General features: G+C 38.6%; 1 pseudogene; it reads left to right on the top strand.

Moving 5' to 3' along the window:
- Positions 1-7485: 7485 nt before the first annotated feature.
- LOC140511367 (cyclin-dependent kinase 4-like) lies at positions 7486-8454 on the top strand (annotated as a pseudogene).
- The last annotated feature ends 3540 nt before the right edge of the window (positions 8455-11994 follow it).

The following is an 11994-nucleotide window of genomic DNA, read 5'->3' as shown; positions in this document are numbered from 1 at the left end:
GCAGATTTGCAAACTTTGCCAAGATTTTCAAATTTTAAAAAATATAAATATCAAGAAAATATCAATAGGCATTTGCCTATTGATACACTTAAGGCTTAATATGCAAATATATTCTACAGCTGCATTATTTTAATGTTTAGATCCTGGATGCAAACATTAGCAACCCTGTTGATTTCCATAACATCTGCTCTTTCTTTAAGCGTGCAGATTGATTTGCATTGACTGCTCTTCTAATCTAGGTCTGTGGGATGCCAAAGCCAGAAATCTGATAGATTCAAAATTTTCTTTCTTGCTTTTTCTATCCTTTGATTTTGTTTTATAATTTCTTTATTTTTCATAAAGTCATTAGCTTCCATCTGCTCCATTCTAATCTTTAAGGAATTATTTTCTTCAGTGAGCTTTTGGATCTTTTTTTCCATCTGACCAATTCTGCTTTTCAGGGCATTCTTCTCCTCGTTGGTCTTTTGGATCACTTTTGCCATTTGGGTTAGTCTATTTTTAAAGTGTTATTTTCTTCAGCAGTTTTTGGGTCCTCTTTAGCAAGCAGTTGACTCATTTTTCATGATTTTCTTGCATCACTCTCATTTCTCCTCCCAATTTTTTGCTCTACTTCTCTTACTTGATTTTCAAAATCCTTTTTGAGCTCTTCCATGGCCTGAAACCAATTCATATTTTTCTTGGAGGCTTTGGATGAAGGAGCTTTGACTTCATTTTCTTCTGTTTGCATGCTTTGGTCTTCCTTGTCACCAAAATAAGATTCTATAATCTGATTCTTTTTCCAGTTTTTGCTCATTTCCCCAGCTGTTTACTTGACTTTTGAGCTTTTTGTCAAGGTAGTTCTCTGCTTCCAGTGGGGGTGGGACGTGTACTGTCAGCTGCTCAACTCCCCCACAATCTGTGGGCCTAGACCTTCAAAAATAGTTGCTGTCTCTGCCTCTGCTGCAGCTGTGACTGTTTCAGGGTCCTCTGCCCCTTCTCCCTCTGCCACCCTGGGTGCTGGACCACTGTGCTCTCCCATACTGGTCCCACAGACTTTTTCCACTGACCTTCCAATTTGTCCTCCATGTTTTGGGGTCCTGAAGTCTGGAAACTGCCACAGGTGTGAGAGATTCAGTCTCCCCAAGGCCTGCTCAGGTCCTGTCTGTGCTGGCACAGCCCATGCTGGATTGTGCTCTGCCCCCAGCATGGCACAAAAGACACTTCTAGGCAACCTTCCAGACTATCTTGGGCTGGAGATTTGCTTCATTCCATCATTCTGTGGGTTCTGCAGTTCCAGAATTTGTTTAGAGGCATTTTTTTACAGGTATTTGGCTGGACTTAGGAGCAGTACTCTGCAAAGTGCATGCTGTTACTCCGCCATATTGGCTCCACCCCCCTTTCTTGCTTTTTCTAGTTGGATGCTTATAGCAATGAGTGACTCTTGAGTTCAGATTCCCTTTTCTTCTCTCCCCTTCAAACTTCCTTTCTCATTTCTCCCACTCTCTCCCTCATCTCAATTCTTCATATCCCTCTCTTGCTCTCTCTTTATCTCTCCTTCTCTTTCTCTTTTCTCTTTCCCTCATTCTCTTTCTCTCCCCTACCCTTCCCACCAGACCTCTGACCCTTCATGTTGTTACCTATTTTGCACTCAATAACCTTGAATAGTTTGGGGGCTCAGAGGTTAGGAGACTTCCCCAGCATCACATAGCCAGTATGGAAGCAGAACTCAGGCTCAAGTCTTCATGACCTTGAGTCCGTTTGCCATCCAATACATCCCTCTGTCTTTCAAATTTCTCTTGGTTCTCTTAATAAAGGTTTAAATCCTTACCTTGACTAATCTATGCCTTCAAGTTCTTCTATACTTACTGACTTCACTTTTTCATCCTTGGTGTGGTAATTTTTCATCCCCATCACACTGCTAAAACTTCTCATTCCGAGATCACCAAGGACCAAATAGCTGGCAAACCTAATGGTGCTTTTTTTTTTCCTGTTTCCTTTTCTTTCTTGATTTTTCCAACTCTGTTAAAATGGATTCGACATTTATTGCTGTCATCCTAGAGATACTTTCCTTCTGTATTTTAAAATGAGATCATAGGCTCACAGATGAGTAAAAGAAGAGTCCTTAAATATCACCTATTTGAGGTCCTTTATTTTTCAAATTTTGAAATGCAGACCCAAAGAGATTGAGAGACTTGCCCATGGTCACACAACTAGTAGATAGCAAACCTGGAATTTTAAATTGAATAACCACAATGACCTCATTCAGTACACTTGGCATTATACAAGTATTGAAGATTGAAAGTCAAAATAAGGAAACTTTAATAACTGATGGATAAAAAGTTTGAGAGATAAAGTTTCTGAGTAATTTATCATTTTATTAATCACATTAGCGGATAATTTATAAAAGGGGTCAATGGTATTCTCAGATGCCAAATATCCCTCATAAAACTCACTCAATACTTACATGCCCTTGGAAGAATGGTTATTCTTGAGAACAGATATCAACTCTGATTGGTTAACAATTAATGAGCAAATTATAATTAGAGGTGAGCTTTTTCTAATAAAGGGCTGGGGGATGTGACTCTAATCACTCAGTCTTGGTCAAAGAGACTTAATATATACCCATATCACCTCATTTGGGTCATCTAGACAAAGGGGAGGGATCCATTTTTACTTAGAGCTGTCTGACTAAATCACAATGGGTCAAAATCCATCAATTCACCCAACCTAAAATTTCTTTACCTTTTGATCACATCTGAGTTTTCCAGTTGGGTCAACTTCACCAAAGATTTTATCTCATTATTAACCCTTCACCTCAAAGGCATTCTGAATATCCTACAAGGACTAATTTTAAATGAGGAAAAAGGAGAAAAACCTTATTGTTAATTCAATAATTAGCTATTAATATAGAAGAGAAATAACCATTTCTCTCAATAACTTTATAATTGTTATATCTTAGAGGTGAACTGAATCATAAAAATGAGGGAAAATAGACTAGGGAGTGAATTTTGTTCAAGGTCATAGGACTAGTTAGCAGCTAAACTGATATTAAAATTTGGTCCTCTCCACTCCCCTTCCACTGCTGATCAATTTTATGTAACTTAGCTCTTGTAGTAAAGGACAGATTACTTGCAAAGTTCATTCATATAAAATTAAGGTCAATCATGTAAGTAAACATGTAGCCAAAACCTTTAAGAAAACAGGATAGAAATTCAACATTAGATGGAATGAATTAAATTTAAAAGATACTTAATAAATTCTGGCCCTTTTCTTCCATCGAATTTATATGTTAGGGGAATAAATTGGTGCCTTTGTTCAATGCTAGCCCTTTGAGCACAGGAAATGTTTTGTTTCTCCCTTTACATATTCACTCTTGTGCACATCCTGGAAGTTTAAGGAATGCTTGTTGAATTTCAGTGTATTGAAAATAATTCCAATGTGAACTAATAAAAAAAGAGAAATTAAAGGGGATAGCACATAAAACTTTGGATGGGGTCAATGGTCACCATTTCAAAAATAATTTTACCTTGAAATGTACTGAAAGAATCCATAAATACTGGTTTGGTACAAGTAAACAAACTTCTGAGTATATATGTATGTGTGTGTATATATATATATATTTATATATACACACATACACACACATACATATACATATACATACATATATACATACTTTTATATATACATACATATATGTGTGTGTGTATTTATATATATATATATATATATATATATATATATATATATAGGTTGGGTCAGGGACTCCAGTTCCAGCATCCTGGTATGCTACATTGGAGATAGTGTCCCGCATGCTTCTCTCTCCTCATATCTTAGTTCTTCCCCCCATCAGAGGACTCCTCAACTTCTTTTATTTGTTTATCTTCTATGTCCCACTATATAAACCACTAGCATCTCCCAAGCAGAGCAGTAACTAGGTTAGGGTGATCAGGGTATTCCTCAGGGCACTAATATTTAGTAGCATCTATACTTCTGCAGCAAGTGGAAATCAGTACACTTAGCACTTAGTTAGCTAAAACAATCAGTTAAAATAGGAAGCTACCAGGTGGTATTGTTAATACTATCCATCTGTGAATCATTACTGCAATTAATTCCCAGTCCTGCTCATTTGAATTGAGCTTAATTGTTTCTTATATTATTTTTACATTGAGAACTACAAAATTTATGTATGACACTTTTTTGCCCTGCATTCTTCAGTGTATCCTGCATCATCTCCCTTACCTGGACATACCATTTCTGGTCAGCTCTCTGCGGCCAAGGCTCTGTCCTAGGCCTCCTCTATCTACAGCAAAAGTTCTTAACCTTTGGGGATTTTCATGGACTTCTTTGACGGTATGGCAAAGCCTATGGACCTTTCTCAGAATAATGTCTTTGAATGCATAAAATACATAGAATGACAAAGGAAGCCAAAGATAGTGGAAATAGAAATGATTTTTTTTCTCCTATGCTAGTTCAGAAACTCTGCAGAAATCTACCTTTGCATCCCAGGCTAACCATCCCAGGGATACAATTTCCCTCTTAACCATCTCCTTTACTTCCATGGCTTAAATTAAATTATTGCTTCTTGGTAGATGACTCCTAAGTCTCTATTCCCACCCTAATCTTTTCCTTGAGCTTTAATACCACATTTCAGTGCTTTGCAGGACAGGTCTATAAGCATGGCCTGCTGGCACCTCAAATTCAATCTTCTTTCCCTCAAAACCAGTCTGTCTCCAAACTTTCCTATGTCTCCAATACACTCATTAAATCATCATCTGAAGACCTCTGGGAAGACATCTACTCCCTCCCAAGGCAGCTCGTCCTTTTGGACAGCTCCATTTGCTCAGAAGGTTTTCCTTGCCTTGAGCCCACATCTGTCCCTCTCCTCATTTTCCCCTATTTACATGAAATGATGCAGAGTGAAGATAGCAGAGCCAAAAAGCCACGTGACTCCAACAACATAAATAGGAAGAACTATTTTTTAAGAAAAACAAATGCTGTAAAACTATAAAGAACAAGTATGGTCCTGAAGGGATGAGTACTCCCACCCCTTTGCAAAGGTGGAAGTTCACAGGTGTATATGGAACAGATTTTTAAACTTTTTCAATGTATTGATAAGTTTTGCTAATTTTTTCCCTCTTTTTTTGTCTTAAAAATATTGTTTGTTATATAGAGTGGCTTTCTGGGAGAAAGAAAGGCAGCGATACTGAGGGGGTACTATGGTAATATTAAAAAAATACATCAAGAAAAACTTGTTTTAATAAATAAAAGAATGTACTAATTTAACATTTATTCATTCTAGCATAGATAACAAAAATATATCCAAGAGAACTTTGGGGACTGCTAACTACTATGTAAAAAATTATTCCTAAACCTGATAGACATCTGCAATAAAATATCATTTATTCTCACACCATTTGATAGTGAATGTCTATAATTACTGATATGCTGCCTTGATTTCTTTTTTTCTGTTCCAAAAGGCTGACGATAGCAGCAAAAGTTAACTTCACTGAAAATTCTGAACTACATTTTCTCAAATAATCTTCTCATCTACTTTGAAATTATTATGGTTTGGATTGGTCTCTATATTCTACTATTATCATATTCTATAGATTTGGATGAATGCATTCATGACACACCATTTCTCCCATGCAAATGAATTAATTATCAGTAAATAAGTATTCAGCTTTGTGTCTCACCTTCCCCTTCATTCGTAACTTTTATATTGTCATTGGAGTAATAGCAATCCCATATAGACTGTTAGTTTTTCCTTAAAAAGTGATCAAAGTCATCCTCAAGCCTTAAATGGTCCAGAAGACTAAGGCTTAAAATCACTGGTATAACTTTGAAATGTCAAGGAAACACAAAAGCCAACATGGCAGAGGAGAGAGTCCTCAGCTTTTCACACACTTAGGACTGGCATATCATCACTGGAAATGTTGAGACAAAGAAGCTGCTCATCTGAATCAATGATGTATACTTGAGGAATATTCTTTACATGCCAAGGTTAAGTAAAACTCATTCTTTATAACTGCTAGGAGATTTATTAGTGTCTCATTTTATTCCAATACAAAACCTACATAGTGACAGAGACCAGATTTTAATTTAGATCATTCTAATTTTGAGTCCAGTACTCTAACCACTGCACCACCTAGCTGATCAAAGAACAAAAGCCAAAAATATTTGTATGTTGTAATGTCCTTTATAAAAAAAAAAAAGAATGGATGTGTCAGAGATAATACTGTGAACAGAGTATAATTAGATTAGAGAAACAATTGACTGTCTCTGATGATATCCTTGCAGACAAGATAAAAAGATGTTGCCTAGATTAAAGTACAATTATATAGATTTCTAGCTAATTGACTAGACCCAAAGAATGTTCAACAGAGTCAATGGGAAAACGGTAGAAGAAGTGTGTCTTTAGCAGCCTACCATAGGGCTAATCCTGTTCGGTTCCATTTTTTGTGAATTATCTGATAGCATATTTATCAAGTATGTGAATGATACAGAACTCAAAGTTAACATGTTGAATTACAGATTGCTGGTCCAAAAGATCTTGACAGACTGGAATGAGTAGCTGAATCGAATTAGATGAAATTGAGGAGGGATAATCTGCATTTGAAGTGTTTTGTAAGCCTTAAAGAACTACATAAACATCCGCTATTGTTATCACAAATATAAAACACCTTATATTAGTTTTGCAATGTGCACATACAGGATAGCAAAAAGAAACCTGACTTGGCAGCAGTCCATGTGGGAACAGATAAGGAGTTTTAGTTGGCCACAAGCTCAGTATAAGTCAATAGCATAATTTGGCTACAAAACAACTAAAAAGTTTATGTGAATTGAGGCTACTTTAATAGTGTGCAGAATTAAGGAGATAATAATCCCATTATTTTTGCCTTTGGTCAGGCCACATCTGAAATACTCTGTTCAATTCTGGGCACCAAACTTTGAAAGGTCCATTGACTAGATAGAAGATGAACAAATTGAGAATGGGACAAATTCTATCAAATGAAAAATTATTCGAGCAACTAGAGATGCTTAGGCTAGAGAAGAAAAGACCTGGGGCAGATACAATAGCAGTCTTCAAATATCTGAACTATTATCTACTAGGGGGTTTAAAGTTCTGGGAAACAAAGTTATAAATAATCATTGAAAGTTAAGGAAAAGTAGAGGTCTGATAAATGTAAGAACTTCCCAACAATTTAAGCTGTCCACAAACAGACTGGGCTACTCTGAATGCACTGAGCCCCCTATTATTAGAGGACAGAAAATCACAAAATTTCAGTTAGAAAAGATCTCAAGGCCATCTTGCCTACCTCACTTTTGAAAAAGAGTTACAGAGGGGATCCACTCTAGCTCCCACTCTAGAGTCTATGGTGAGGCCTGCCGCGTCCGGCGCCTCAGACCAAGTAAACCTGCATGTCTTCACCCAGGCCAGGCTAGATAACAGCATGTCACAGCCCCACACGGCGCAGCCCCCAGCGATGGAGTAGGCCCAGAATGGACATCCCTCAGTATGAACTGGTGGACAAGATCGGTGTGAGAGCCTGTGGCACAGTGTACAAGGCCCATGACCAATTTGTGGCACTCAAGAGTGTGAAAATCCCGACGGGAGGAGGAAGTGGAGGGGGCCTGCCTGTCAGCATTATCCAGGAGGTAGCCCTCCTTAGGAGACTGAAGGCCTTTGAACATCCCAACTTTGTCTGGCTGATGGATGTCTGCACCACTGCCCGAACTGACCAAGAGACCAAGGTGATCCTGGTGTTTGAACAGGTGGACCAAGACCTGAGGACGGATCTGGAGAAGGCCCCTCTGCCAGGGCTGCCCTTGGAGACCATTAAGGACCTAATGAGACAGTTCTTAAGAGGCCTAGACTTTCTTCATGCCATCTGCATCATCCACTGTGACTTGAAGCCAAAAAACATACTTGTGATGAGTAGTGGAACAGTCAAGCTGACTGATTTTGGCTTAGCCAGGATCTATCACTACCAGATGGCTCTCACACCTGTGGTAGTCACCCTCTGGTACAGGGCTCCTGAGGTTCTCCTGAAATCAGCATATGCAACACCTGTGGACATGTGGCATGTTGGCTGCATCTTCACAGAGATGTTCCATAGAGAAGCCTCTCTTCTGTGGAAACTCTGAAGCTGACCAGTTAAGAAAAGTCTTTGACCTGATTGGGCTCGCAGCAGAAGATGATTAGCCTCCTGATGTTTCTCTGCCCCATGGAGCCTTTACTCCTTGTAGTCCCCAGCCTTTATATTCTGTTATGCCTGATCTAGAGGGACCTGGAGCACAACGGCTACTGGAAATGCTGACCTCTAGCCCCCACAAACGAATCTCTGCCTTTTGAGCTATGCAGCACACTTATCTACACACAGCTGGGGAAAGGTACCCAGAATGACCACTGGAGGGACTGCATCCAGGACTAATACAGAAGAAGAGCTTTCATGTCCCCTCCCCACAGACACTAGGATCATTCCTACTGCCACTGTGATGTATGGCATCACAAGGAAGGAGGAAGAACATGATCCTCCAACACATACCCTTCCCAAATCCTTAACCATTTAACACAGAATCTTTTGCTGCCTTAATGACATTCCTCTTCCACCAATGCTCTTTGTGGGACATCTCTCTGTCCCACCCTAACCCTCTAGATTTGGGGCGGGGGAGGGGGAAAGGGAGATTTATACAGAAAAAAACAAACAAACACGAAGCTGTAAAAAAAAAAAAAGAAAGAAAGAAAAAGAGTTACCATGACAATCAGAAGCTGGATGACCAAGGTGAGAGGTGTTATAGGAGTGCATGAAGTAGAAGATTAGGCTAAATAACCTCTAAGCTTCCTTACAACTTAGAATTCTAGGGTCTTACAAAAAGAAATCTCTGGCGGCGACCATGAACAGTATGATTGATATCCTCAGTGGGTAGAGGAGGGATAGGATGAAGGGAAAGAATTTAGAACTCAAAAAGAATTTTAAAGCCAATTTTAAAAATAAACAAATAATAAATTTATTAAGGTGGAGGAGGAGCAGTGTGATATCTACCCACCTAGAGGTGAGATATAAAATAAGCAGTCATTTACATCATGGTCAAACTCTTGTGTTAATGGTGGGTACTTCTTCCATTTTCAAAAACTAGTTGGTTAATTTTTTCTTTAAGCACTGGAAATAATGGGACAAAACTACCTTGAAAAACTCTACACATATGTTAAAAATGTAAAATATTTCTTGAGAGATTTCACAAAGGTAACTGCTGACCACCTGCAAGTGAAACAGCCTAGCTGAAGCAGCAAGGTAGCCGAAGGGAGAAACAGAATACAGCATGGGGCAGGTCAGTCAATGCCCATAGACCTCCCATAGACCCAGATGGAGATAGATTAGAATCCTGAGTCTCAGAACAAGAGGAATAGCAGTGCCCCCAAATCCACCAGCGTAGCCTTCACAGTCACCATCATAGGAATCAACCCTTCTGAAGTTGTGATCTGTCAACTGCTTTTATAGATGCTGCAGCCTCCACCTACTCAGGAGCCCCTAACAACTCACGGGCCAGAATACAAATCAAATTGATCAACATCAGATATGAACATGGTTTTATAGGTGAAAATGACATGAAAAAAGATGCATTTCATGAAGTATCCTCAAGATGTTTTCTTGAGAGCAGGGACTGTCTGACTTTTCTATTTGTAGTATTCAGAGCACCTAGCTTAGGGCTCTTATCTTAGGAAGTGCTTAATAAATGCTTTTCCATTCATTCATTTGAAACCCTTCTTATTATTAACATTAAGCAAGGCATTAAATAGGAAGATGTGTGCTCCCAAAAGGTCCTTGCCACAGTCATGGAGTATACTTAATGCAGAGTACAAGTGAAAAAGGGATTCAGCTTTCTATTTGTAGATGACACCAAGGCCAAAAATAATAATTGGCCCTTATCAATAAGATTCTTAGTCTCTCAAAATAAATATGCTCAATAATCCACAAATGGAAAATGTCTGTTCTGCAATCTTGGTCATATTGTTGGGTGGACAACCTACTGAGTTATTTCATCAGTAACTCAATGAAAAGTGAAAAAAAATATTGAAAAATGCTTCAGAGTTGGATGCACAATTAATATGAGGAAAAGAAAGGACTTTATTGCATTTGGGATATTTTGCATTGTTTTAAATCATCCCCAAGTGCTCTCTGACATAGACAAAAATCACCTTTTTCACACCAATGGTTTTCCACTGATAAAGTGTAGTTGGAAATCATGGAAAACTATGATAACCCAGAATTAAAATTGTAGATGACACAGAAGACAATAAAGAGATGCATGACTGGATAATGGACTGTAGCGTGTTATTAACGACTTTCACATTTTAAAAAAAGCATTAGGGATATTATCAAAGAAATACATGGCCAAAAAAAGTGGCCCAAGCATTTAGCAAGAGTTAGGGAGAGATAGCACACATCCCAAGCTGTACTCCTACCCATGAAATATAAAAGGGTCTATGGGGAGACTTCTGGTATGTTGAGATACACTCTAGGGAAGATTTATGAAATAACATTAACAAAATCACAAAAGATAAAAAGGTGTGGGTGGTTTGCAATCTGCTCCATTTGAAGAATCAGCTAAATCAGGGGTCTATTGCAAAACTGCAATGTCCATTTGCTTCTGTTCAAAATTGAGTTGGAAGCAGAGAAAAAACTTTGGAGTCCATTCTGAGCTTGAGTGGCCATGGGAAGTCTTAGCCAGCTCCTGAATCTATAGGAACACTGGTATTCTCTGAAAGGGCTCAACAGAAGTGAATAGTTGCATACAACTTCAAGGAAAGGACAGAAGGGAAGAATCCCAGGTCTGTTCTAAAGATGATTTCAACTGATGCTCAAAATCCCATTTTTCTGAGACGTTGCTCCACTCTTGCTCCTTCCTTCACCAACATATCATCTCTCCCTAGTCTTACCTTTCCTCTTTTCCTTCTTTCAAAAAATGGCCAATACTCCCTACCTCTACTTTAGTCGAACAGGAAACTCATTGATATGGTGCTTCTTACACCAAAGAAGCTAGGTGACTCAGTGGATGGAGTACCAGGCTGAGAATCAAGAAGACTTATCTTCATAAGTTTAAATCCAGCCTTAGTCATACTAGCTGTATGACCCTGGACAAGTCTTTAGCTCCTCTTGCCTCCATTTCATCATCTGTAAAACAGGCTAGACAAGGAAATGGCAAACCACTCCAGTGCCTTTGCCAAGAAAACCCTAGGTGGAGTCACAGAGTTGAACACAACTCAACAACAGCAACTACATAGCAAAGAAAATGACCAATGATCCATACCTTCTCATCCTCCATGATACTAGTCTATATCCTTTTCATGAGTTCTCCATAAAGGATTTATTCAACCTGCTGGAAGTCTTCCTCTGGTTCTTCAAATATTTGATGAATATTAGTGCAGTACTTACACTATCCATCTTTTATCCCTCAACCACATTGTATAACTGGCCTACTTCCTTTTGTGTTGCAACTGGTCATGTCTTTAATCATATCTGTTCTGTCACTTCTACAAAAGGCATAACTGATAATATGTTACTTACACCTGCAGTTCATCTTCACATTATCTTTCGAGTCACCTACATTTTGATGCTTCTGAGACAGTGGGTGCCGTGATCTACAATTAGAGTATCCCTAGACTGATACTGGTTTTAAAAACACAGAATGTTTGACAGTGAACAGCTTTAGGATTACTGAAAACCCAGTGCTTCTCCCCATATATGAATTAGCCTGCTTTCAGTGTCTTATTTAATTATATGCCCAGATCGGTACCCATCTTTGGCTCTTGTCAACAGCATACATGCTAATGAACTAAATTGGCTGCCTATCCAAAACCATGTCAGTCAACAACTATTTATTAAGTGCTTACTATAAGCCAAGCACTGTGCTAAACATTGAGAATAGGAAAAAAAGGACAAAAATAATCTCTGACTTCAAGGAACTAATATTCCAACAGGAGCAAAAATAAGTAAATTACTAGATGCA

The sequence above is a fragment of the Notamacropus eugenii genome, chromosome 6 (assembly GCF_028372415.1).
Source record: "Notamacropus eugenii isolate mMacEug1 chromosome 6, mMacEug1.pri_v2, whole genome shotgun sequence".
Lineage (NCBI taxonomy): Eukaryota > Metazoa > Chordata > Mammalia > Diprotodontia > Macropodidae > Notamacropus > Notamacropus eugenii.
Note: the sequence above shows the minus strand (reverse complement) of the source record. Positions and strands in the feature narration are given on the sequence as shown.